Source organism: Haemaphysalis longicornis, unplaced genomic scaffold (genome assembly GCF_048455015.1).
Source record: "Haemaphysalis longicornis isolate Haplotype H1 unplaced genomic scaffold, Haemaphysalis longicornis Haplotype H1 scaffold_7, whole genome shotgun sequence".
NCBI classification, from domain to species: domain Eukaryota; kingdom Metazoa; phylum Arthropoda; class Arachnida; order Ixodida; family Ixodidae; genus Haemaphysalis; species Haemaphysalis longicornis.
The window spans coordinates 118,892,078-118,919,660 of record NW_027526422.1 but is presented as its reverse complement, the minus strand read 5'-3'; the positions used below and the strand labels follow the sequence as shown (position 1 = coordinate 118,919,660).

At 44.5% G+C, this 27,583-nt stretch overlaps 1 long non-coding RNA gene across 1 annotated transcript; it reads left to right on the top strand.

Moving 5' to 3' along the window:
- Positions 1-784: 784 nt before the first annotated feature.
- On the top strand, positions 785-24,196 carry LOC144146882 (uncharacterized). Its single transcript, XR_013317748.1, has 3 exons — positions 785-856; positions 3,409-3,469; positions 23,810-24,196. It is a non-coding gene; the product is annotated as an uncharacterized LOC144146882 (long non-coding RNA).
- Positions 24,197-27,583: the final 3,387 nt, after the last annotated feature.

Below are 27,583 nucleotides of genomic sequence, written 5' to 3'. Positions count from 1 at the left end.
GCCTTTTCATTCTCAATACTTCGGTAACACGTGCGGACTGCACTTTATTGAAATTGATCACGTCATCGCTGTACCCTGCATTTCTACGAAAGGAACATTGCTTACCCAAAAGAATTACGTTATGAGGATAGCACGACTAACCTCCCTGCTCCGAAAATGCCAAGAGACGCTGTAAAAGGTCGGCGAACAATATTATTTTGTGCAGAAATTTTTTTTTCGAAACCTTATTGCATATCTTTATTTACTTATCGTTTTATAAAAGCCAGAAATAAATCGATTTATTGTTTTGTTTTGTGTCATCGCTTCACTGTTGGCGTTATCTTGAAAAAAATCTATATGGTGGAAACCATTCTGCCGCATGTACCACTAACGGTGGAGAGTCGCTATTATATGCCATGTTTTTTCACAGCGTAAGAATGAGCGAATCTCACTCATAGTCCACAGCACACGTGGGCATATCATTTTCAACTCTCCGCACAGGATGCGCACCATGTGCTTGCATAGCACTGCAATCGTTCTAGACTTCAGTGGATGCATAGCGACTCATTTAAAGAGCATGAGTATCCCTCATTGTCAGCACTGCGTGTTTGCTTTTTGCTTAAACTGAATTCACCGTACCAGGTGCCATCATTTCCTGTTCTTCGCGAGGCATGTGAAAGCTGACATGTCGGAAAGGTTTCCTGTTACGACATCAAGCTTGCAACGCCGAAGGCTGTGGAAGTGTGCTGCATGAGAGAATTTTTTCTATAGGTTTTTGCCTGCTGCAATACGTTTCCTAGATATAAAAGGGTGTTGCAGGATGCACTAAAAACTTACCGCCACCTTTAAGTCCTTCAAGTCTCAACTGAAATAAACCGTAAGTTGCGCATTTCTAGTTTGTCTTTGGTGGGCTAAGGAAGATGCACCCCTCACACGGCTTCAACGGCTGTTTATGATCTCTTATACCACTAAATATTTAAAACCTGCTGATTTCAAATAGTGAAAAGGTGAAAGGCTGCAAGAGTAATTACTTTAAAATATGAAGAAAATCCTGTGATGAATTACAAGGAAAAAATTGTTACCATGAAGAACACATCGCCTTTGGTGGTGTCTAGCATTTTTTGAATTCTCTTTAGAGTGTAGGCACCACCGAGATTTAGGTCAAATATTGAACAGATGCACAGGTAACAGAGACTGCCCAAAACCGATTTGAGAGGTGGGTCCTCGATTTGGATAAGAGCAGGATGGCAGGCAGGCTGAGAAGCCTGTACTGGTGAACCTGTACGGTTTTTCGATGAGATATGCGGGAGCCATCTGTGTCTGCTGCATACATTATGCAGAGTTTCTTTCCTATACACGGTGGAACCGGCCTTAGTAACAGCATAGTGAAAAAACGCCGATTTCTTTATTAATGCATAAAAAAAGAACGAAAAGGCCCATCAGAATAGAAAGCGCACGCGGATCATCGCAAATTTTGTTGTGGACTGTTTACAAAAAGTTTGTTATAGAGTTATTGGATCAGCAGTACCATTTTTCATAAGAAAAGTTTTCCCATGATGGAGGGCAAACAATGTACTCAGAAACATAGCAACTAATTCAAATTGCGAAGCCACTGTAAAATAATAAAGGTATCAAGAAATTGCACTGATGAAGATGCCTTTTTTTACTACGCAATGTCTGAAGACTTTCAATAAAGTTACAGAATTAGTGCTCTCAATTCAGCTATCTGTCACATTTGTAATCGACTAATAAATAGCGCTATTGCTCGAGAAATACGAAGTATGATTTATTCCTGTTTCCAAAAGATGTCGTATGTTCAAGACTTACTAAATTATGTCTTAAGAGCAGGCTTCAAACGTTTAATCTTGATGCCGAGGTTCATAAACACTTTTGTCAACGTTTAGAAATTGGCCACCAAACCTGAACTATACAGTATTGAGTATTAAAATCGCTTTTGTCGTCTGGGGAAGGGGGGTAATTAGCAAATGCTTATAGGTCAAAGGTCGAAAATAAAAATTGTCAATGGACACTTTTTATTTTACATGCGTCCCACTTTAGTTTGAACATGTACAAAAACTTTCACGACTTTCGGGTAAAAGCCCGTCGACTTAGCAGACGCTCACAAGAAGCTAATCGATGAGGTAAGGTAAACCGCAAGCCAGTTTTAGCAAATCATTTCAATAAAAAATCTTGGCAAGGCTGTTCACTAATACAACTTTCTATGACGCGCGACATTTCACGATGCAGTCAGCGGGGCAGTGTTACGTATAGGCGGGAGCAGATAAAATGATAAATAAGTTGATATTTTCCTGGATTCTCTCATTTGGTCTTGAGTAAAGAACTCAGCCAGGCTGTTGGTCACTGAGGAAGTGCAGCCGCTGTTATTCTGCAGACAAATGGCCAAATCGTAGAATCTAAGCCAAAGACAGATATGAGTGCCTTGAACCGGAATCTGAAAACTGCCATTCAGTGATTATAACGCAGTGCAACTGCGGAATTGCAAATGTCATTCAGACGATGTGGTGTCCCTGCTAGACACGTGGCATGAGCGTCACGATGATATTCTAAACGTTATCAGGTCGTGTGGCTCAGTTACACTGGGTACGGTTTACTATAAATCCCCTCACTATAGAGAGGCAAGTAAAAAAAACGCTTTTGCTTTGCTTTGGGATGTGAACCCATGGCTCCAGAAAAGGTGCCGATGGCAGCAGCACTGTGTCAACTTTGATTGTTGCTATAAGGAGAAGAAGAGTTGTCCCGGTACATGCCAAGTGATTTTGTGTGCTGGAACACAATTATTGCAAAATAGTAACACGGGATAAAAAGTTATAAAAGTGATATATTCTTTAGGCATGGGTAGTAAGTTTTTAGTGAGGTGAGAGAATTTTAAGAAGAATGAAGATGTATTAATGCTTGATTACGGAGTGACAGTAATGATTAGTAAGGCGGGTCTTCTTGGATTAGAATGCCCTTCCTTGGAATACCCTAAATAAAGTTAGATTTAGGTTCGATATGGCAAAATACCATAAAAAGTCGGTTGGAGTAAGAAATTTTAGGTCGATGAGGCTAGAATAGGAAACATAATGAAGTATGGTGGGTTAGTACATGCTGGAACTACTAAAGTGGGAATAAATTGATATAGACTAGTTCCATGTGTATTAAAGTAGAAAGTTGGATTAGAAAGATTAGGCTTGATTGGGCTTGATAAAGGTTACAGTGCTGGTTTAGCGTGAAATAAAAAGGATTAAGCATGGTGACAGTCAAATAGTGTGGCTGCTCTGTACACGGATGGAAGTGTATAGAAGATACCCGTTCCAAAGGTGCCGGTTTCACCTCGAAGGCACGTAACAGGACGTCTGCGTCATGAGACATTTATTAGAAATTGCTTGATATGGTATACGCAGATTTATGTGTACTTTTGTGTTGCAGAGCGCAGATATGAACTTCAAGTTTGCACTTTTCCTTCTGGCATTATCTTGGCTTTTTTGTGGTAAGTTACAATTTTAGGACGATTTTTCTCAGTTCATCATCATCATCACCAGCCTATCTACGCCCACTGCAGGGCAAAGGCCTCTCCCATTATTCTCCAATTGCCTCGGTCCTGTGCCAACTGTGACCAATTTATTCCAGCAAACTTCTTTATCTCATCTGCCCATCTAACTTTCTGCCGCCCCCTGCAACGCTTGCCTTCTCTAGGGATCCACTCTGTTACCCTTAATGACCAGCGGTTATCTTGCCTTCGCATTACATGTCCTGCCCACGTCCATTTCTTCTTCTTAATTTCTACTAATATGTCTTTAACACCAGTTTGCTCCCTGACCCACTCCGCTCTCTTCCTGTCCCTTAATGTTACACCTATCATTTTCCGCTCCATTGCCCGCTGAGTCGTTCTCAATTTAAGGTGAACCCTCTTAGTGAGCCTCCAAGTTTCTGCCCCGTAGGTGAGTACCTACGGGGCAGTTAACTCAGTTAACTAACCCTTTATTCCGAAGACGGTAAGTAGAAAGTGGGGTTTGCGGTTCCTATTTTTAGTTACAGCGAAGCTTTTAAAATTAGCAAACTCCTTGGTCCAAAATGCACAACACTGAATCTTAAAATATAATTCGGTTTTTCGAAAGGGCTTCAGCTCTACTTTGATTGGGAGCTGTTCACGGGGAGCAATGCGCTGAAGTAAATGAAATGTGGAATAGGTTTGCTTACTTTCGCATCTTCAAGTACTGGGAAGGTATAGTTATGTGGGCGTAAAGACACTATTTAAAACAAATTGCGTGTTCAAATGATTGATGAATAGGTTAGGCTGAGTATTATTTGGTTTCATCCGGTGGTGCATTTTCCTGCAAAATTATAACACCAATTTTCTTCGTTGCGTGTAGCCGTCTATAGTGTTATTTAAATATATAGGCAGGGTGTGAAACCTGAACCGATCCCGAACAGAGAACAGACAGTGTCACAGCATTTTTGCGCGAACTGAATTGGTAGTCAAACCACCCTTCAACCGACAAATAAAAAAATGGTTACCGCCCAGCAGGTTGAGGAGGAAAAAAACGTTTATTGCTCCCATTGAACGGGAAGAATGGAGCGCGGGATGGTTGTCGGTCATCCATGGTGGGTGGCGTCCCTAGTCCGGGATGCCATGGCCAGCTGCAGCTCGAATGGCCCTGGTCACCAGGCCACGCTGGTTTTCCAGGACATCGCTACTCAGCAGGACCTCCCACTGCTCCTGTGTCGGTGCGATGACTTCAGGTAGTTCGGTGACGCCTTTACACTCCCACACCATGTGGTACAGGGTGTTGGGCGTCCCAGAGCAGAAGTTGCAGTCGTAGCTGAAAAGCGTGGGGTGTATTTTGGACAGCCCAGCAGAAATATTTTTTTCGCCTTAGTGGGTCACCACAGTTGTTTTTAGCAAAGAGTTAGTGGCAACACCGAGTTTCGCAAACGAAGCTGTAGCTCCTTTCGTATGATCTAGCCTGTTTTGCACCCGTGTGGGATTGTAGTGGCCATTCGTCATCAATATCTTGTGCAGTAACCATTGTGTCAGCGATTTTCCGAAAGTCATCGGTCCACACGTCAGTTTTAATGCTACAGCCAGCGGCTTTAATTAATGGCTTCCACTATATCGGGCGTAAGGCTGCCCCTAATCTATGATGCCATCTCCGCTAGCCTGCCTGGCGACCGTGGTAAAATGAGGTAACATATCTACTGCTTTGAGGTTGCGATAGAGCGCGCCGATACTAATTAGCTGCTCAGCTACTTTTGGAAAAGCAGTGCCAGTAACAATGTCGTGAAGTCACATTATCTTAGCACAAGATGCACCATAGAAAGAGTCACCATGTCTTTCACAGCTGCAGGACGGTCGACTCTTGTCGGCTTAGAAAAAGACGTTATGCGAAAGTTCTCAGAATTACGCTGGCATAGATGTCTCTGGAGGTGTAATGAGCTGGTCTTTGGAGAACCGTACATGAAGATTGACTTGCACGGCATACAATGCACATGTCATATAGGTTTCAAAGCTGCACTTTGCATTACAACAGCATGCTTGTCCAACCGTGCACTTTTTCCGTCGACTTTCTTTATTGTATTGTAGCGGCATGTTGAGATGCCCGCCAACCACACTTCAGAGTTGGTCGTGTGCAATGCTGCCGTCAAGCATTCTGTTTAGAAATGTCGATGGCGAAGCTCAGAGTGAAAATTTGCTCTCGGCAGACGAGCTAACAGGAAGATCGCTGTGCTTGCCACGTGGGGCTGACGTGCAAAAAAAAAAACTGGCTTTTTGGGATGTGTGGGGGCGCGACTTCCGAGGGCGTCTTCCACACCAAATGCAATCAGTGTTTCCTGCGGGAAGCCATGCCCTCACTCAACGCACAGCCTTCTTTGTTTTCAAGCAGAGCGCGACAGCGAAAACACCACGAATTACAAACGGGTAAGGCTAATGTTGCTGGGTCCACAATAAAACACCTCTCGCCTGTTCTTTGAAGGAAAATTAACTTCAAAGGCGGCTAAGCATCCAGTCGGTGGATACATAAGGGAGAAGGAATTCTCTCCCACCGGTTTTAATAAAATCCAGAATGTACCTCAGCAAGCGCGAAAAAAACAGATTTGACTGTTGTCCTGGCTCGCCGACAACTAAACCAGCCCCGCCAGCTGAAGCCGTCTTGGAGAATCTTGGGCACTCCGAAGAAAGCAGTGTATCAACACCCTTCAAAAAAGCCAGCCATCTCACATTGGAATGCACCGCCCAAGAACAGACGAAAACAGCGACGCCTCCAGCTTCATTTGTAAACTAGGATCTCCCATAGGCTTTTGTCCCTCTGGCACCCTAACAACAGTTTCACGCGGCAACGACGGCTCCCTTACCGCTACCAGGAAGTCTCGTGGTGTGAAAGAAACCTTATCCGAGATTTTGGTTGTTCAGGATGGCGTAGTTTCTGTGCAGTTATAAAAGACCTAAGCAATGCTTCACTTTACCGGGCCAACCCGTTCCGTCAAGACGACGAAGTATTTACAATTTGGCCCCAGGACGGCCCAGTCCTCATTGAAAAGGTAGTCTTGAGGACCCAGCCCGGCCCGCGAGCTGAGCAGGGCTCAGCTTTTTGGCAAGCCCCATCCCGTGCGAAGCTCTTGTAGAGGTGCGAGTCTGTCAGTGTTTGGGCAGGCGAGGAGAGTTCGTTCTTTGCGGCTAGTAAGCGGTGCACACACGTTGCCCACATCTTGTGCGATACGTTCGTCTTTAGGGGTACCAGCTTGTCAGTCAGGTCTGCATCTTAAGTTTGAAACCTTATTCATGCCATACCCTTGCGTTGCAAGATTATGATGACGAACATTGGTTTGCGGTACCACCTTTTCTGAGATTTATGAGGGCCGACTCATTCAGGAAGATTGTAGTTCCGTCGTCAAAGTGATGCGTTGCGGATAAAGGGAAAGTCTGGGGCCAGGGGCAAAGAAACGGTAACGAGCTCTGTGGACAGTCTAGAATCTGTGTCGACAACATTCGCTGCGGCCCCGACCTGGCATCCACTGCGCCGGTCCTGTTAAGGAGACAAGCGGGGTGAATCTCGGGGACAAATATGGGAATTAAAGAATGACGTAAAGCTTCCATAACCAGTATTGCTTTGCGTACAGATATATATCAATACGGTAGTGACAAAGCAAGGTTCATCACTAAACCTAGATGGTGAGTAGCGGCTGGAGTCTAACATAGCTCAGCTTCGAACTCGCCTTTACCCCTAGCCGATCACCTCCGATGACCTTCGTTCTCGTCCTATGAGAATCTCCATGCCCTACTACCAATATATTTCAACTAATTACGTCGTATATTGCAATGGAAAGCACTGAAAGTAAATTCAGTGCGACCCCGTCAATACATTTTTCACCGGCGCGTGAAAAACAAAACGTAACATCTGGGAAAACGTAAAAGTAAGGAAATCCACGAAAATGGGCCGGCGTCTAACTGGCGTCGTTAAATCACCTCATATCTAGAGCTTGGTTGTTGAAAACTTGGTTTCTGACCGTTCCGCCACATGTAGCTATCTTTTTTTGCATTTTTATGCGACCATTTAGTGGTGCCAAGACCAATTAACGAGGGCGTCAGGTCTTGTTAGTCGTCGTAAGATCACTGGGCTTCTTCCTCACCGACACCCTGCTCGTGAAATTCGACAACAAACTCGGGCGTCGTCAAATTACCTTACCACTGGCTCCCCTCCCTGTTCTGACCGTCTCGCGGCGCGAACACGGGTGTCGTGATACGCAAAATGAATGAAAGCTGTGCCCCTTTGACAAAAACGTTTCATGTATGCAATGTGAGCCAAATGCTTTAAAAAATCGAGAATAGAAGTTTCCGTTTCTTTCGCCCGCTCGTAAGCACCACTCGCGTCTCAATAACCTGAAAGGCACCACATTGCTTTTAGCGCCACCTTGAGTTGCGACGTACCTGCGAAGGAGGTCCATCGCCACGACGGCTTCTCCAAAGCTTGTAGTGTCTGACAAGTCCCTAGACACCCCAAGCTTTGGAGAAACTGGCGAAAGTGATGGTATGGGTGGTGTAGAAAGCGACGAGAGTAGCGATGAAGGAGCAGCAGATGACACGCTGAGACCGATCTCAACACTACCGCAGCGCCACCGCCAGGTCGGCGGGAGCACCGGCCCGCACCGCGGTACTGGAATGCCGCGCTATTTACCAACTGAGCTATTCCGATAATGCTGCATGGAAGTACTACTAGAATGCAGCGGCGCTGACATCACGCACTTCAACCGTTCCGAAGTGAAACTTCTTCGTAAGCACAGTGATGATGGTAATAGCAGTTTCCAATGATGGCCATCTAGTGACGGCCTCTCCTACTGGCTTGCGGCTTCTTGTAGCAAGTTCAGTAACAAAGCCTGGCAAAACTCATAAAAAGCCAAAATTCCGGTGCCCAAGCGGCTTCGAGTCTCAGGTTGTGACACATCATACATGAACGGGTCCGTAGTTGCGACGTTACAGCGGGGTTCGCATTACATTAGATCCTATGGGAGCTATGCCGGGTCCGATGACAAACAACGTAACAGCCAGGAAAACGCCACAGTGAGGAACGTAACAGCAGGTTTCTACTGTATTTTGTTTGCAGCATCGCAGCAAATCAGTTAAAATTCAGTATATTCTGATACCAGACGCAATGAAAATAAGTTGGCAATGGGTGGGAAAAGGGCCAAGAAGGAATCTTGAAGAATAGGGGTCCAAAACACGAGAGAAATGGTAAAACTTCACGTGCATAAAAGAAAAATGGTTCTTTCACTAGTGAAGGTGAAGTATCGTCGGGAAATAATGTGGACATGTTGATTACAGGTGAGCGTTAAGTGCCTGTATTAAAATGTATTTATTTATTTATTTATTTATTTACTTATTTATTTATTTATTTATTTATTTATTTATTTATTTATTTATTTATTTATTTATTTATTTATTTATTTATTCAGAATACCCCTAAAGGCCCTCTCACAGAAGTGTATTGCATAGGGAGGGGGGTGGCTATAAAACATACACGTGCATGAAAATTATTAATCAGACCAGAAGACGCGCAAACTGAAAAACTATACAACTACTAAATAGATTAGAGTAAAATATCAGGTCAAAATTCTTTCCGCGTAATCTTAAATAAACAGAATAAATAATATTAGTCAGAAACAATTATAACCTATATTAACAAAAATAAATATTTTAAAAATAAACTAGACGAAGAAGTAAATAGAGTCACAAGAGTAAAATAACGGCAAATCTAGCTTACAACAAGCACACGCCCCATTAAAGCACAAAGAAACGACATCACAAAAAAAAAACGTGTGAATAAAAGAATGATGCATACACAGCAATAAGTAAGACGAACCATGAAACATACGCATTTTATACAGAAGCAAAAAAAAAAATTCGTTATTTCACAGTTTGCAGTGAAAAGAAGGGGTAATACCGCAACAGGCTCACACATTTGCATTCATGTTTAGTAGCTTCTGAAATTCAGCGATCTCTGTGATGGTTGCAATGATTGAGGGTAAGTCATTCCACTTGGTTATTGTGCGTGGTATGGACGATCTAGCATAATGAAATGTGCGACAAGGGAAGCATTCGATTTGAAAGGGATGATCGCGGCGCGGAAATATAGCAGGGGGTGGCCTAAAGATGTCCTTGTGAAGGGATGTGTGATGATAGAGCTTATGAAGTAGTGATAAGCGAGCGATTTCTTGGCAGCGTCATAAGTCGTCCAGTTCAGCACGAAGCTTCAATGAAGTGACGCTGGTGTGACGTGAGTGATAAAAAAAATAAAACGTACAGCCCGGTTCTGCAGGGCTTCGATGTTTTTAATAATGTAGCATTGATGGGCACGCCAAATGGCTGACGCGTATTCTATTTTAGGTCGGATTACGGTGATATAAGCCAGTTTACGCAAGTTCGAGGGGGTGTGTTTCAAATTACGTTTAAGGAACCCGAGTGAGCGATTTGCTGAAGCAAGGGTGACGTTAATGTGGTCATGCCATGACCGGTCACACTGAATGTTAACACCAAGATACGAATTCGTAAGCTCCACTGGAGTAATATTTAGCAAATTAGACGTTGAATTACGGGACGATTTTTTGGAAAAGACATTACCTTAGTTTTAGAAGGATTCGGTATCATTAGCCATGTTGTGCACCATGAAGTTAAAGAGACAAGATCAGATTGTAGAGATTGTCAATCATTTTTAGAAGAAATGATACGGTAAATGACACCATCGTCAGTGAATGGCCTAATTTTTAGAATTGACGGAGAAGGGCATTTCGTTATATCAATAAGGAAATGCACGGAACCAAGCACACTTGATTGGGGAACTCCAGAGGAGACATCAACAATAGGAGAGTTAAAGCTATTTACCGACGTGAATTGTTTTCTACTTGAAAAAAAAGGCTTGCAGCCATCCGTGAACAAGTGGGTGAATATTAAGCTGCGTAAGTTTTTGTAAGAGCAGATAGTGAGGAACGCAATCGAATGCTTTTGAAAAGTCAAGGAATATGGCGTCAGTTTGAATGCCGACGTTCAATTATGAGTACAAGTCAGGAGTAAATCCTGCGAGTTGAGTTTCGCATGGATAGCCTTTGGGAAAACTGAGTTGGAATTTGAAGATGATATTGTGGTCCTCTAAATAGAAGATTACCTGTGAGTGTGTAATGTGTATTAAAAGTTTACATAAGGTACTAGTTAAAGATGTGGGTCCGCAATTAGGCGGGATGAGCAATCATCAGATTTAAATAACGGCACAATATTTTGCTGTTCGCCAGTCCTGAGGAATGGTGCCTGGTGTTCATGATAGACCAAAGATTGCTGCGAAATAGCGATAGATACCGGAGGAAATATTTTTCAGTATTTTGTTGTTGAAGCCATTATGATCCGATGCACATGAAGTTTTCAAAGTTCCACGTAAACATATAATACCAGGCTCGTCAATTATTATTCCATACATATTCGTGGCAACAACTACATCTATGTTAGGGCATGAAGTAATATCCCAAAGAGTAAAAACTCATAAGAACGAATCATTTATTAACTGAGCACATTCGGATGCCGGAACAGATGTTCCATCAGTATTAGCGACAGTTACATCGGTTTGGTTACTAGGATTTATCGTGCGCCAAACGTGGCTAGGGTTATTTTTTAGCATTCATCACAAACCACAACTGAAGAAGCGACGACGATTAGGTTTTAAAAGGCATTGATATGCCTTGTCACATGTTTTATAACGACACCATGAATCTGATAGTCTGTTTTGGTCCGCTACTCTCAATAGTTGCTTTTTTATTAAGACGACGCAGTTGAATATTGATCCACGGAGCGATGTTGTTTATATTTATGGTAATGACTGATCAATTAAGTCTGAAAGAGCGGTTTTAAAAAGGTTGCAGTTATCCTCAATTAAACGTGACAAATGGGTATTTAAAAACTCTCCCGTGAAACTGGAAAATTTGGCACTAATTTAATCAAAGTTGGTAAAGTTGGCACGCTTGTGAATCTTATACTCTTGTTGGTAACTCTCCTTTTGTTGAGTGAACAAGTTAACTTCCCGTAATTATGTCATGATCAGAAAGACCATCGAGATGGGCTATATCAGTTAAAAGGTCGGAATGAGAAGTTAAAAGTAAATCCACAATATTTGCGCATGTGGTCGAGGAACGTGTCGGTTTTCGATAAGCGGGCACAACAAAAAGTCGAGACAAGAATCAAGACATTCCTGCACCTGGGTAGCGGTGGATGAAACAGATAGCGTTGACCATTCATTAATAGGATAGGTAAAGTCACCGAAAATTACAAGAACCGCATTGGGAAACCGCGTGCATACTTCAACAACAACACGATGAAATTCACTTTCGAACGTTACATCCATGTCACGGGGGCGATAAAAACGAAAATAATTAAATCGGTAGAAACACGCCTCAAAGAAACAAATACGCATTCAAGGAATGAGTTATTACTAATAGGTAGCACAATGAATTTTTTTTTTACAAATTGCAATGAGGACAGCACCGCCTCTTCGATCTTTTCTATCGCAGCGAAAAAAACTTAAATTCTGCTTGACTGACGAGGGTATTACTATCGGAAACAGTATCGTTGAGCCATGCTTCTCTTCGTGCGATGATATATATATATCGAGCATGAGTCGATTATTGAAGATAGCTCAACAGTTTTAGAAACAACACTTCTGATATTAGTGTAGAAAAAAGCGACCTTTCCGTTTGGACGAGATGGTGCGACTGCCTGTACGTTTGAAGAGGCACGTCATGATGTTGTGATGGTTGCAGCGCGTGCGTCGACATGCACTGCCCAATTAGCATTTGTGTCCCAAATGTAAGAATATTTGTTTGGGCACAGTTTGTAAAAAAAGAAGACGCTCATGATATCCTTCTTTGTTTACTGTTTTTGAAAATTGCCGTAACTTTCTGCTCTTGTCCCTCAGAATAGTCACGTGCCACCCTGAGGGGCGTAGTTTTGAGTTTGAAGCTTTTGTTCAGGATTGTTTCACTTCTTTTTTATTGAACAGTTTAGGGATGATAGGGCGCTTTTTCTCTGGGGAGGAGAGACCTATTCGGTGAGCTCTAGCTATTGACGGGATCAAAAAGTCAAGTTTGTTCGTGGAAAAATCACGCACAAGACGCTGAGACGTTTCCCACGTTTCAAATTGTTCCCCGTAATCAATTCCATAGAATATTATGTTTGACCTTCGGGAAATATTTTCCAGGTCATCAATATTAGCGTGAAGGTTCGAGATGCTCTGGTTATTTCCAGAGGCTTCCGTTGGCGTAACCGACTCCATTTTACATTCAACTACATAAACGGCTTTCGTCAATGAGTCTAAATTGGTCTTTATATCTAAGTGGATTTGCAAAATCTTATTCACCTACTCAAGCACGCTTGCATTATTGGCCCCAAGCCGTAAAACATCTCCAAGCACAATCTCCAACTTTTCTTTTTGCGCCTTAGTCATAGGACCGGTATTTGATTCAACAAAGGACCGGTATTTCATTCCTGCTTGGTCCTTAGAGGACTGATATGTACTAACTAAAAAAAATAAAAAACAAAAAACATCGCCACGACGCATTAGAAGGCGCCAATGGTACAGGAAAGTCAAAGGTACATGCTTCAAAAATGACCCAAATTTCGTCACATCGTATGGTGGTGAGTACGGTGTGACCAGATTCTGGTTCTCTTTGTATGAGCTTAGCGTTTGGCGAAGGCAGAAGCGTCGGGTTTGGTAAAAAATATCCGTCTGATATTTCGGCAGGTGTGGCCTGCAGAGGCAGCCTCATCAGCTTGCTTGTTTGCTTGTTGCGCAGTATCTCACAGTAACCAGTCACCCACTCAAACACATTATTATACTGTGCGGCTACTCAGAGGGGGTAAAGAGAGAGGACATCTAATCCGGCAAGTTCAGATGTGCGGCGCTTGCCGCTGTTAAGCAGGCACTGAAGGGCGGATTTGATTCGGTGAATATGATCTATTTATTGGGTTCTTGAAGGATATTGTAGCGGATTGCCTCTTTGAGTGCGTTAAGTCAGCTGATGTCGATGAAGTTGATCTTTGTAAACGATAGGAGTAGAGTTTAACGGTCGGTGGGAGATACAACCCGAAGAAGAGCTTTTTAGGCAACGAAGATCCATGGGAGAAAATATTGTAGCGGTGTCTATTACAGTGGCGACGCGGTCAATCCCGCTAATGGTAGCGCGAGACTGGACTGAACGAAGAGAAGGACTGAGGTCTCTTGCCGGTGCTCTTGCTCCAGCTGGGTCGCCATTTTCACTCTCCGTGTGCAGAGTGATTAAAGGTGCCCCCCTTGTTTTATCCACACGCTACATTTTTGGTGGAGGTTGCTGAAATCATCCCTATACTGCCCGAGCTTCGCTTCGTCCCAGCTGCTGAATATCGCTTAACGGCTCTTGGAACGCGTCGGCCCGCTCCAGCCCCGGTGAGCCATGGGCGCACCATTCCCCAGCCCCGTGTCCCCAGCCTGTGACTTGCCGAGACCAAACGACGTGACCAGCCGCGATCTGAACAGAAAACGACACTGTTCCCCTGCCCTGAACTCCGGCGCAACTCCGTGTGCCGAGTGATTAAAAGTGCCCCCCCCCCCTGTTTTATCCACACGCTAGAATATGGGCTCTGGCAGAATGCACCCTGTGCATGTAGTCCAAGGCCACTTGTAGGAGTTCCGCGCAGTGTGTTATCATTTTAGTTGTCATACCCAGGATGCGTAAACCTATGCGAGGAGCCAAAAATGTCTAAGAGAATAACATGGCAGTGGAAGAGACATAGTGCTGATAGCATCTCCAAACCCAGAATTAGGTACCGCAGAGATCCTGCCCAGACAATGGGGTTACGTGGAAGCCCATGTCTAGAAGAGACACGGAGCAACTCGTGTAACATGAGTACCTTCAGAGGCAATGATGGAGCTTCAGCGATGGTCCCCGTACCCGAGGAACCTGTGGGAAGACAAAGACAAATGCCCAGGTGTTTCCGGCGTGACGCAACTAGCTTAATTTTGTTAGTAGACGATGAATGATGCCGTAGGGGAAGGCTATAGCATACGAAGCCATCGACGTAAGCTTTGGGAAGCTTTAGCATCAAGCCGCAATTACTGCCCCATCGGGAACCAGCAAAGTGTCCGCGAACCTGAGACATCGCATTGTTTCGGGCACATAGCCTGTTTATCTATGATGACCAGGAGAGATTTCGTTCGATGACCACGCCAAGATAGTTGGGAGTTCTGTCGCACGGAGGCACGACCACTCAGCAGAATTGGGAACCGATCCATGCCATTCTTTGTGAACGCCATTGCTGTGCCTTTCTCATGCGGTAAGTTAAGTTCATAATAAGCAAGGTAGGTTGGAATAGAAAAATGGGGTTCTGGAGTTGTTGGTGAGTTGGTGCGTCGAAGACGTAATACGCACTAGCTGCAAATGTCGTCTGCCTAAATCGGGGTGCTGAATCCTCGCAGTAGGTACGATTTCAATTGTACAAGAGTGACATTACATAGCAATTAACTTAACATGGCTGCTTGTAGAACGCCGTTTTCTACGAGGCAGTATTATGTGTCACCGTCCGAAATATGGATGACAATCTGACATCCGGCAGGGTAATCCTGCATGGACGCATAGAATCTTTCCCCGAAGCCATGTAATGCAAAAACAGTAGGAATGGCTGTGTGTGTAACAGAGTCGTAGGCAGCGCTTGGTATGTGGCCAGAATCTAATTCCTTCTGAACTGACGACGCAAGGGTAATTAGGTTTTCAATAGCGATCTGTCCCTACGGAAGCCATTCATTTTTTCAGGTAAATGCCTCTGCTTTCGTGAAACCAGGACATTCCTTTTGTATCGTCGTCTCCAACAGTTTTTCATTACAGTTCAACCAAACTATTCGTATAAAAGAGCAATATCACGTGGTCGACCGGCTGGCTTTAGAATAGGTATAATTTTCACAAGTTTCCAGTCAGACGGAAGCCTAACGCTCACGCAAGAGTAATTGTGTAATTCTAGGGGCGGAGCAGGGAATTGGAGGTATGTGAAAGTTGCGTCTCTAACGTCAACCGGACCTGGACACCACTTCGTATTCCCATCAGAGAATGCTTCTGTCAGTTGTAGCAATGCAAAAGGCCAGTCAAGTGCAAGAAAAGCTTATTCCGGAAGCATAAGAGATAGAGGTATACTGGGCGTCGATGACGAGAACTTGCAATAGGCTTCTGCAACCACTTTCGAAAGCGAGCGCTCTTGCAGTCAGAGGGCACTGAAGTATCCATCTGCTCAGGCAGCGTGCGTAACCTTTTGACAACACGCGAGATGCCCGTTAACGGTGTATGAGTAATTACCGTTGAGCGAAACTGCCTACACCGTTTTCGCTGAAGCTTGTACAGATGACGAATTACGTGCGGCTTTGCTCTTAAAGAAGCTCGTAAATCGTCTATGGATTTTGTGCGCTCCATGCTCCGACCAATAGCACACAAACTTAGGTACTCAGCGTCATTATTGGGTTGATTTCAGCACTTTTGCCTCAAGATTGTGGATTTTCCATAACACTTGAGTATCGTTGGGGTGTTTCGTCATGTCGAGTCGCAGCCGTAACTCACGTGCGCGTAGCTTCTTTAGAGGCACTCCAATCTCTGCACGCGCCATTTCCTTTGTAGTTTTGTGTGGGATGGACACGATCTGAGATCAAAAGTGGGTGGTGGTCTCTTCCTTTTGTCTCTAAATATGTGCATAAAGTGAATTTTCCCGAAAAACCGGCTGTGGCGAATAATAGTCCAATACAGGTAGTTGTGTTGATTGATGTGACAAAGGTAATGCTGCCATCATTTGGTGGCTTAATGACATGTCTTATTTTACTCCACTGCGCTTGTTTGGGAATTGCCCAATTTCATTGTCATAAGAAGTCCTCACAGATTAGGTGCAGTTTAGCGGTCGGAGTGATGATGTTTTCCAGCCTAGACTCATAAAACATGGTGGCGGATTTTAAGTAAGCTGGGGTTAATCTGAAAGTCTGAGACCCAATTATTGTAGTTCCGCAAACGTACTCGTTAGTATCTTGGGGCGCGACAAGACTTTCAACTACCTTACTTTTGTTACGGAAACATGACTAGAAGAGGTCCTAGCTGTGAACCCTCTAAACATATACATTTTATATGTGTACATCTTGCGTCCCTGCTTTTATTTATTTTTTCGCTTCTTTTTCTCTCTCTCTATTTCCCCTGTCTTCTCACTATATTCACCTCAATATGAAGTAGCAAGCCCTACCTTTAGCGGGGCTGACATCTTGAGCATGATTAAAAAAATTCTCTCTCTCAACTATCTCGACGTCAGTGTGGAACCCGATAAGATGGTGCTTGTACCGCTTACTCTTTGGGAGCGGACCAAATAGTAACCCCTCAAGCAGACATTTTTACCCACTAGTGACTCGGAAATGACAATAAATGGGAATGAATAGCTTGAAGAAGGTGACGTAGATCAACCAGCTTACACCGCAGACCACGAGCGTTCGCTGGAAAATATGGCGTCTTTTTAGGTAACTCTTCAAGGATACTGTTGGGGATGGTGCTGCCGTCATTGTCGCTTAATCACGAATGGCGTATTAAGTAGCGAGCAAGATGTTATTAATAGAGGTTCCACAGTCATGATAGCAGCAACTTAAAGGGACCCTGCAACACTTTTTGAGCAGTGCAAGTAAACCTGTGCGACGTTTAGATTACACTGCCAGGAATACTTGAGCCAAATATTACACGTGCATGTAAAGCGGTGAGAGCGCAAATCGATGTGAAAGACGCGGAAAAACCAACCGCTCTCTCTTCAGTTGTCCTCATTATGCAACCCCTGGCACGGCCTAAGGGACGTCACATAGGCCATGGCTGCCCGATCGGCTGTCACTGGTCAACTTCGCGGCTAGATTCTCCCATTTCCGTCGTCGTCATCGCTGTGTACGAACCTCTTCTATGCCTGAACCTGTATTGAGTGCACGCGGACCTTGAGTGATGAGCTCAATACTTCCCTTTCAACGGGACCACTCCACTACAAACGTTTATTGCTCAAAAACGCCCTACCAGCCTGAGCGCGCACTTGCGAGCAGGCACCCATGCCTGCTTTCTTGTGGCACCAGACCGGAAATAGGCCTCTCCGCGTTGCGGAGAAAAGGAGAAAACTACCCAGCATGTGCTATATCGAAGACCGCTGAAGAGAACGCCGCGAGCCGCCCCGCTCTCCGGGAGAGAGCGCGCAGCTTTCGTCGCGTTTTCCGCGGTCGAGTTGAGAGGGAACGATTATGCGCGATTTCTCATCGCGCGTAGTTTCGTTAATTGTGAACGAATTTTCATAATTCTTGCGGGAGGAGATTTCTGGGACAATAAACTTTATCCCAAAATACATTACCTAGTAGTCGATGGCAAGTGTTGCAGGGTCCCTTTAAGGCAAGCTGCTTGAGGATGATATGGCGGAGATAAGGGACCTGAGTGCGTCAAATAACACAAAACATATCATGTTACACAAGTTAATTTCCTTTGTAGGAGCGCGGGTGCCCATTGCGGTTCGGTTACACACTGAGCCCCACTGGGTAGCACAGTGTTAATGGAAGCTTGTGTCGTTTGTTGTTGCTCTTTAGGGTTGGGGCGTTTTCGGGAATTCCTGAACCGTAAATGCACAGGACGTTTTCTTCGAAGCATTGGCGTGCGATGAAAGCGAACCATTAGGAGAGCTAGGTGTTGTACAAACTACATCTGGATTCAGGGGAGACCCGCGTTGTTTGGAAGCCCTTTCCTGAAGTTGCCCAACTGCGCGGGCAAGGGTTGCGGCTTCTTCTCTTGGCAGGCACCGAAGGTTGTGGGATGCGGTCCATCGTAGTTCACCCACCGAGGGTGTGCTTGCGATGTACAGTCTTTGTAGGACTGTATGCTTGCGCGTATTTTGCATCTCACTGGCCCATTGCACTGTTTTGCATCATGACCGTGCCTTCGACATTTGAACCACTGGGTTTCTGTTCCCAAGTACTCCTCAAGTGGATAACTACACAAACCTGGGAAAATGTGCTTTGATAGTGCAAAGCCACTTATTAACTCCAAAAGCCTTTTCGGCGACGCTCCTTCATTACACCATTTTAGTCCACATCATGCGACTTGCATTTTGACTGATGTGACACCCTGATCTCGTAGGTAGGAAAGAAGTTCTTCATCTAGGTACTCAAGAGGTACTTGGATTTGTCCAGACGTCGCTAAATAGGAACGTGGTAGACGTGCTTGAACCGCCATGCCAAGAAGCTCCATCACGGCATGAAGACGGTTGGCAGCGTTGAGTGACGACACGGTGACGACGAGACCAATATCCTTGTTGAAGCAATGCGGAAGAAGTTTTTCCTGGCCGGTCGAGACGACTGCCGATGCAAGCAAGATAAGATTGAGCCTCCACAAGGAACAAACTTGTTGCGTTGGTTGAATCACAACTGGGATGCCAGCAGGCCTAGACTTCTTATCTCTGACTACAGTAAATGCAGCCTGATTCCCCCTTCAGCTGCATTTAAATATCCGGTGGTGTGGTTTTGCGGTTCCTTGATGGTGCATATTTTTAAGGCTGGTGGTTCATGTTCATTGAGTGAGACAGTCCTCTGGCGGCATGGTCGATGCTCGATGCTTTCCTTGCATTGTAGACATGGTAGAAGGTTCCATCATAGAGTCATCAAGCAGCAGTCATCGCGGGAAGCTGCCTTCGCAGCAAGGACCACTTATTGGGACCGTGGATGGTTTTCTTGACAAGTTACTTCGGGTCGCCGTCTTATTTGGAAGTTTCTAGCGCCGTACTTCACAACATGATGTGCGGGAAGCTTTGGAATGGAACGAACATATAAAAACTCACAGAGAGGGTATAGCAGTGAACATCTAGCCCGTTTTTTGTCTTTCTTACGAGGGAGAGGAGAATTGTTCGTAGCCTCGGCACTGCCAGCGTTACCCTGGCACATCGTCTCTGCGGTGCAGTTATTACACTGTAAGGCCTTATGCAATATTAGTTTCACGTCTATTCGCACCAATTCTTCCTATGTCAAGACAAGCTTTTTTTCGTTCTTACAAGTGCTTTTCCTTTGGTCATTTCTCAATTTTGTTGCATGGGGAATATGAGGGTATCTTAACTTGCTTCAGTTATTCTGTGGGCCACTTTACTCATTCCACTTTCGCATTTCATGTTTTGAACTCTTTGGTTATTATTACCATCGGTGCAGGACAACTTCGAAATTCCGGTTATATTTTGACGACTGGGCAGTTTAACGAGAAATAAATAGCAATCCTGAGTTACCAGCCTTGCAAACGGACCTCAAAAAATTTTTCTCATTTTAAACTTGGCTCATACCTAGAACATGTCAAAACGTGCGCACATTTTTTTTTCAGCATAAACGACAGTGGCTCCCCATTTTACCAGTAAAAAAAGGTGTTACGTTTTTCATGGGTCTTAAGTAAAATTGTTACCTAAAAAACATCACTTTGAAACCAAGGACATGCCCTGCTGGATACACCGGTTCGCGTCCGGTCTCCGACGGCGAGTACATAACTTCAACAGAAGAATGTTTAGGCAAGCACCACTCGATGTCACAGCATAATTGCTTTACTTCTGCAACTTTGGGTCGTTGTATAGCCTGTATTCAATAGTGAGGCACGCATACAGGCAACCGTGTGAGTGCGCCTTCACTGGTCACATCGGGCTACGCGGGATGGCGGTATTTGTCCGTGCTAAGCGCGTGATATGGGTTGTACATTTCAAGTTATAGCCCGCCGAACGCAAAGTAATGCCTCGACTTCAATGTGAGTGCGATAAATAACAACTCTGTTGACACCACCGTTGAGAATCGGGTTTAAACGAAGCAGACGAATAACGCCGGTGTTGTATTTTTCTTCGGCATGCGGTCGCAGCGGCACAAGCCGCACCATGTCCGTGGCCATTTCAGTGTTGCCAAATGAAGAAATTGACAGCTAAATTTTTCAATGAATACCTGCTATAGGATCAGCATACGCTAGTTCTTATTGACAGTTTATCAAGAGTGCAGTAATGCGCTGGCTGATTTGCACCCCCAATTCGTTTATTCTCTAGCCAGCTCGAACAATTAAAAGTCCTGTTGTATTTGGAATATCTTTAACTTCCCAGGGGTATTTTTGCCCTTCACTCGTACGAGATACGTTTCTCATCAAATACAACCTAAGGAAGAGGCATATGTGCAACAACAACCACGTATATCGGGTAGTCGTGATCATTCATTCACGATACAGGGTCTTCAAGCGCGCGCAAGCACTTACTTAAATTTATTTTTGCTCCACAAAATACGCGGTTGAAATGTGTTGTCTTCTTCCGTGCATTAAGTTGGGTGTGATTTGAATTTTGCCACTGCATGTACTGCATTATTGCGTTTTAATTAAGAACGTAGCCCCCATCAAACACTTTCCTTGGTTTTGACGAGTTGCAATAGCAGATAGTGTGTCTTAATTTTTGCGATATCTTGTGCCCTTTACTGTATGAACCGTGTAGTTCTCACTCTCCTTGGTTGGGCAAAACGTCTTCAGCGCTGTGTGGTTTTCCCCTGTACTCGGTACGTTCTTATAAAACTAACCGTATATAAGTTCATTACTGAATTCTACAGAATAATTGTGTGTCTGTGTAAGGTATAAAATCACCGTGTGTTTTTTAATTGACTTGGGTGGTTACCTTCCGCCTTTTCATGTCTGCGCAAGCTTGCATGTACTGTCGATTATCTCTCCCCTCTACTGTAATCACCTAGAGGCGAAGTGCGCGAATTTGCAAACAAATACGTACTCACTTCTTCAGGTTTACAAATAATCTCATATATCAGTAATATGTCGTCTTCCGAGTAGTTTTCGTGTTGTTTTGCGAGCCCCTGTCTACAACATCTTCTTGCCAAGTATGCCACTGTAGCCATAAGGACGTGAAACGGCTCTTGAAAGGAGGCGAAGAGAACCTTCTCGAGACGAAAGAACATTGGCGTGTTCTTTTCTGCACAAGAGTTTCTGCACAAAAACGTCGTGAACAATACTCAAGAAAGAAGTCACGACTATTTGGCGGCCACAGGAAACAGCCCGTTAAGGGATACAACATTCGCCTTCTTCGCTGCATGGTGCCAGGTCACGATTTCTAAAGTATTTCAAGAGTGTTGTGTCATTTACCTGCCGACATCTCCAACGTTCGGACAAAATAAAATCCTACAAGCTTTGCACACCTTCATGAATAGCGTCTCTCATTTTGTTTATCAACTGCTTGGTTTATTGATCGATATGACGAGATTCTTGGCCCACCTTTATACACTGTGGTAGAGTGCGTGGGCTTGCACGGTACGCTGGCTTCTACCCGGCATGTGAGAAAACTTGAAATTTTAGGAGCCAAGCCCCTCAGGGGTTCGGGCTATTGGCGTCTCGTGTTGTCGCCGTTGTCGTCGTAATCGTCGTTCGTCTCATGTAGTCACGGTATTATAATACCAAGAAATTTGTTTACGCATCACGCTAGAACGTAACGCATACTAAAATGCACCGCGTCACTCGTTAATGCCCCGCGCTAGCTTCGTGCTTCAAAGACGAGAGACTTTTACAGCAAAGCTGTATACCTGTACCCCCAACGGTTTCATCTCCGTTGGCAAAAACGCCAAGCAGCGAAGAATACACTTATATACTGCATGCTTTGCCCCTCACCAGGTTTCACGTTGGTGGAGATGGCCCGGGATTTTTTTTCTTCGCAATATTGAATTTTCTAATAATGTTTTCACGTTTATATATTCCCGTTTCGTGTACTCCCGGACTATCCCTGCCCGCTTTGCTTTGTGTTTTTGCGTTTTTTTCACCTCGGGCAACCTTGAAATAGCCAAGACGTCTTACAGCCACTATTCAAAACGCGGCTTACTGCTTTAAGCGGGGAGGGAATTTTTTGGTTACGCGGAGCTTCGATAATCTTGCATTGTCGCTGGCTCATTCCGAAATGCTAGTATTATAGCCCCGTGCTAGGACTACCTTTCCGTTATCGCTGGGAATTTTCTGGTCGTTCTCACATAGCTAGTGACTGCTGACTTTCACCGGCCAGGTGGCTTAGAGGCTAAGGCGTTGCGCTGCTGAGGACGAGATCGGGGGTTTGCTTTCCGGCCGCGGCGGCAGCTTTTCTGGTGCAGGCTAAAAGCAGAAACGGCCGTGTGAACGAGATTTGGGCGCACGTTAAAGATCCCCAGGTGGTCGAAATTGATCCGGAGCCCTCCCCTACGGCCCGTCTCATCGCCTGCGGTCCGTCGTCGTGTTATACCCTCCAATATCAATCAATCAATCAATCAATCAATCAATCAATCAATCAATCAATCAATCAATCAATCAATCAATCAATCAATCAATCAATCAATCAATCAATCAATCAATCAATCAATCAATCAATCAATCAATCAATCAATCAATCAATGCTGATTTTCAACAGAGAGGATTCGTCGAATTTATCAGATGGCGCACATTATTCACGCACAAGACAGAGATACTCTGCTAGATATGAATATTCCGGTATTTGACACAAATATGACACAAAGAAGGTACCCCGGATTTCAAACTGGTGTCGTATGCATGTTTTGTCTGTACAGAGACAACCTTAACGATAAACTTTCGCTTTTCTGTCACACTAGGCTGCTGTATTAATGAATGTCGACAAAAGCCTCGGCTATCCAGGGGTTGTAATGGCGGACAAACTCCATATTATTATTATAGCAATGCAACAATGTAGATTGCAATGGCGCGCACGTTCATCCTTATGAGAACGTCAGATTTATTAACGGCTTCGCCCTAGGAGTCGGAAATTCAACTGCGGCTCTTTCTTCTGTGTTTACAATAATCCCTCCTGCTATTTGTTTTATGAAATCGTATATTTCCTTCTCGAATTCCCACCATTCATCAGCCACAGCATTGAAGTGGCAACAGATGAGGCGGGGTCCGATGCGGGGATCTGGTAACATCAATGCGATATGTATACCTTCACAAGTAGCTGTTTCACTTCTCAAGATTTAATTAAAGAGAGCCTGGATACAGCACCTTTTTTGTTCCTTTTCCAACTATTGAACTCTATTATTGCTAGTAAATTTCTTTCTCACATGGTAATAAAACAAGCCCCACCACTCCTCCTACTCAGATGTTACGTTTTCTACTAGTGCAACCCAAATTTACTGCCGCACTTCGCGGGTTGCTGAGGGTGTCATAAAAGTATAAATTATGCAATGCATAAATAATCTGTTACTTTATAAATACTACAAGTTTTGTTTGTTTTAATTACATGAAGTTTCCTCCGTAAAATTTACAGAGGTCAACAACTACAGCATCGGAGGACGAGCAGATAATGAACGATCAGATCGTGCGGAAGACGGCGGCTTTTTAGCGGGCATTGGCCGCCTGCTAAATCCGGGCACCTGGATCTCAACCTTCATCAACTTCATTCCCAAAAGGTTGATTGAATTCATCATCGGCCTGATTCCCACCAGCTGGCTTGAAACAGCCCTGGGTCTGCTGCCAAGCAGCTTTGCTTAAACCATATTGAGCTGGATCGCGTAGAAATGACCCCGCATCCCGGGTCTTCCATTATAACAGTGCAGGTTCAGTATGGATTGCAAATGTGCCGATGCGTAACACACAAGCACGGCGAATCTCTGTAATAAAGCCACGATTCTTTCTGCCTGTTGCGCACTTGTTACATTTTCTTGCCTTTATTGTTTTTTATTGCACACTTAAATCAAATATAAAAATAAACAGTTTCAGGATAGATCTGCTTCGATCGGTATTGGAGAGGTTTAACGCATCTAGAAATGCATTGGTTTTGTAATGTGCCTAGAGCTCTAAACAGCAAATATTTTGAGCATAGCAAGGGAGATGATATATATTCAAAGAAACAGCCTACAGTGAAGATGCGAAATACAGAAAAACCCGGCGGAGCTCCGAGTGGCTGCGCAATTGTGGAAACACTATTCTTCATATGCACCCATAAAATTGCGGGGACATCTAAGCGCCACTTTCCAGAACTGATTACAAAACTTGAGGGCCCCAGCACCAAATGTGTCCCCCCGTTGGCAGGAGTATCTTTCCGGTGTTAATTTCCTTCATATGCACGTATAGAAAATTACGAGGACACCTAAGGCCACTTTCATAAGCTGGTTATGAAAGCTGTAATGCCGCATTAGCAAACGTGTCGGCTTGTTGGAAGGAGTATCTGTCTGGTTTTCATCGCCTTCCAGAAACTTGACGAGTGACCGACGCGCGTTCGCATCGCCAAGCCAATACAGTAGGGAAGACTGTATATTGATAATGGCGTGACTGCTTCTGTTGTAATGGTAGCGCTGGAAGTATAATGAAGACCTCAGTAAGCGTAACCAGCAAGAGTTTTCAAGCAAATGGCCAGCAAACATTCGCTAAGGGCAAATTAAGAGAGCTGGAGACGTGGAGTTGTTTTGGCGTTTGGAAAGCGGCCGGTATCTCAGTGTGGAGGCACTTAGTCTAATTTTTATCCTGACACAAATGTGCCCATTTGGTGTTCGACTGAATTACCTTGCTTTGTTCTTCTTGTTGCAGCAATCATTTTGTGCGCAAACTCTTGCTTATTCAGGATGTCGGATTCCGTACGTACCCACTAGAACCATGTTTTCTAAATAACAACTGACCGCGTATATTCTCTTTCGCCTGCTCATCCTATCGGAAGACGATGTTCGCCTTCCTCTGCAAAATAACGCGATCCTATGTCTCCATCTTGTCCCTCATACTCATTTCCTGCTTTTTCGCATCTCATATAGTTAAAGCAGTGGCGTTTTTTGTATTAGATGCAATTTTGAAGCGGCCGGTATATGCACGCCATCTGATGGGAGATCCCGCAACTTGTCTTTTTATTTTTTGTCGTTTGTTTTTTATTGTGAAAGTCAAACTAGTGTGCTCATTTATGAAAACAGCGTTGACTCTGTTTCTTAGTGACACCTTGTCTTAACCTGCCTCAGGTTTCTACAGGTGGGCATAAAGTTTTGATGTGGGAACAGCACTGCCGATAAACAAAAATTCACAAAGAGTTGTTTCAACTTTGGCAAAACGTGGAAGTAATTGAGTCGAGTTACCGACAGACAGACACCTACATTCTCTCGTTTGGGTAGCCCTTGTGCTTTTCCGTTCACCTCGAGACGCCGTCGATAATCAGCAAAGTGTGCGTCTGCTCTTGTTACGTTTGAGCCAGGGGAGCGCGGGCACTATTAGACACGCAGCTGCAGTGAAGAGGTTAATAGTTCACGCTAGGTTTGCGCCGCGAGAGAAGATAATGTGAGATGGCTGTGAACGCCGCATGAGGCGAAGCGAAGGCGGTGTTCTGGATGGCGCCATCTGGGAGCCCTGGACGCGGCGCTTGACATTCGAAACGGCCATCGTTGCTTCAAACGCGGCGTGGCTTCAGCGCTTCAGGCTCAGAGTCCACTTGATGCGGTCTGTGATGCCGGGTTAGGCGAGTACACCGGCCGCTCGGGTATCTAAACACGTTTCTCATGTTGTCAGTGAAAAAATCATAAAAGCCCCCTAGGCCAGGCAAACGTGGCCGTTGGCGGCCACGGCTTGGAGACGTAAAAGCTACAGCTGCCAGCTCTACAGACAGCTCCTGGGCTTCGCCGACTTGTCTCCTATTTTCTGTCGCCAAGGCTAAATCCCAACAAAATGAAAGTGAAGCGGGAGAGAGAAACGCCAGCTTTATTTACTCATTTCTCAGCAAGTAACGCATCGTTGGTCGTCGAAGAAAAGCTGGGAGAGCTACGAAAGCTACGATGATGTTCATTTAAAACAAAATTTCACTCAGCCTTTACGTCCATTTAAATCTAGCCAGATCCCTGAGTTGTTTGTAATCTGGGATGTCTCCTTTGGGGTGCACTATTAAATTTCCAAAGAGCTTCCTTGAAACTGAGAGTAAGCTGATAAGTCTGTAATTCTTAAGATCTTTGGCGTCTCCCTTTTTGTGGATCAATTATATTGACAGTTTGCATGCTATGAGCACCTTTAGAGTTCCTATGTATTCTGAAAATAGCGCAGCGAGTTCTCATGGTGGGAAATCTACTCTCTCCTTTCAAAGATTCAATGTTGTGCCGTAGTCACCTGCAGATATGCTGGTGTCATTCTTTAAGAGCTTTTTGTACTTCCCCTTTCGTAACAAGGGGGACATCTTGAGCTACGTTTGCAGGCATGGTAGTTTCCCTAGGTCTAATGCAGTTGGCGTATACTGCATGGTGTATAATCGTTCCGCTACCCTTATAAGAGAGTTTTAGCACTCCCTATGCTCTGTGTTTTTCGTGTTTACCGTGTTGAACGTGACCTGATTGGGCGCTTGCCCATTAGTTCGGTTAGGGTGGATTATTCCGAGGGCCGACCCTCGCCACGCTCACGCATTCGTTACGACGGGGTTTGTCTTCCTCGCCGTGCCGGGTGCCCTACCGCAGTCGAGTCGCCGCCAACACAGCAACCACAGAACGGATGCAGCACACGGAGAGCTACGACTTTCTATTAGAGAGTTTTAGCACATCGCTACCACGTTTGGGTTACCGTTTAACGTGCTACCGGAATCTTGAGTTTCCGTTTGCCGCTTAAAACAGCCGGACACGTCCTACCACGACATTTGTGGCATGTGTATTCCGGCCACCGTGGTGTGCGTAGCGATTGACATATGATGAATTATTCCCAAAGCAAACCACCCATACTTTTGGTGCTCATATGCATTTGCAATAGATTATACTACCCCGACTGTCCTATTTTTTGGATGAAGCGTTCACGAAAACATTATTTGTTTCAAGAATTCAATGCCCATCACCGGTAGAGATTTAAAAAGAAAACATTTTTGTCGCGCCATATACTGAGGGCAGTTGGAATACGACTGCATAATTCTTTTTGCAAGAAATGGGTAAAATATGTTGTATTACTTACTCAATGACCTACACAACCTCCCCAGCACAATTTGGAGGGGTAAAAGCGCTTCGCCAGCTCAAAAACGTATCTGAACTATTTGAGGTGGGCGGGAATTAGGGTGAGTAGAGGCGGCCATTTTTCCCGCTCATCTGAGGCAAATAGTCGT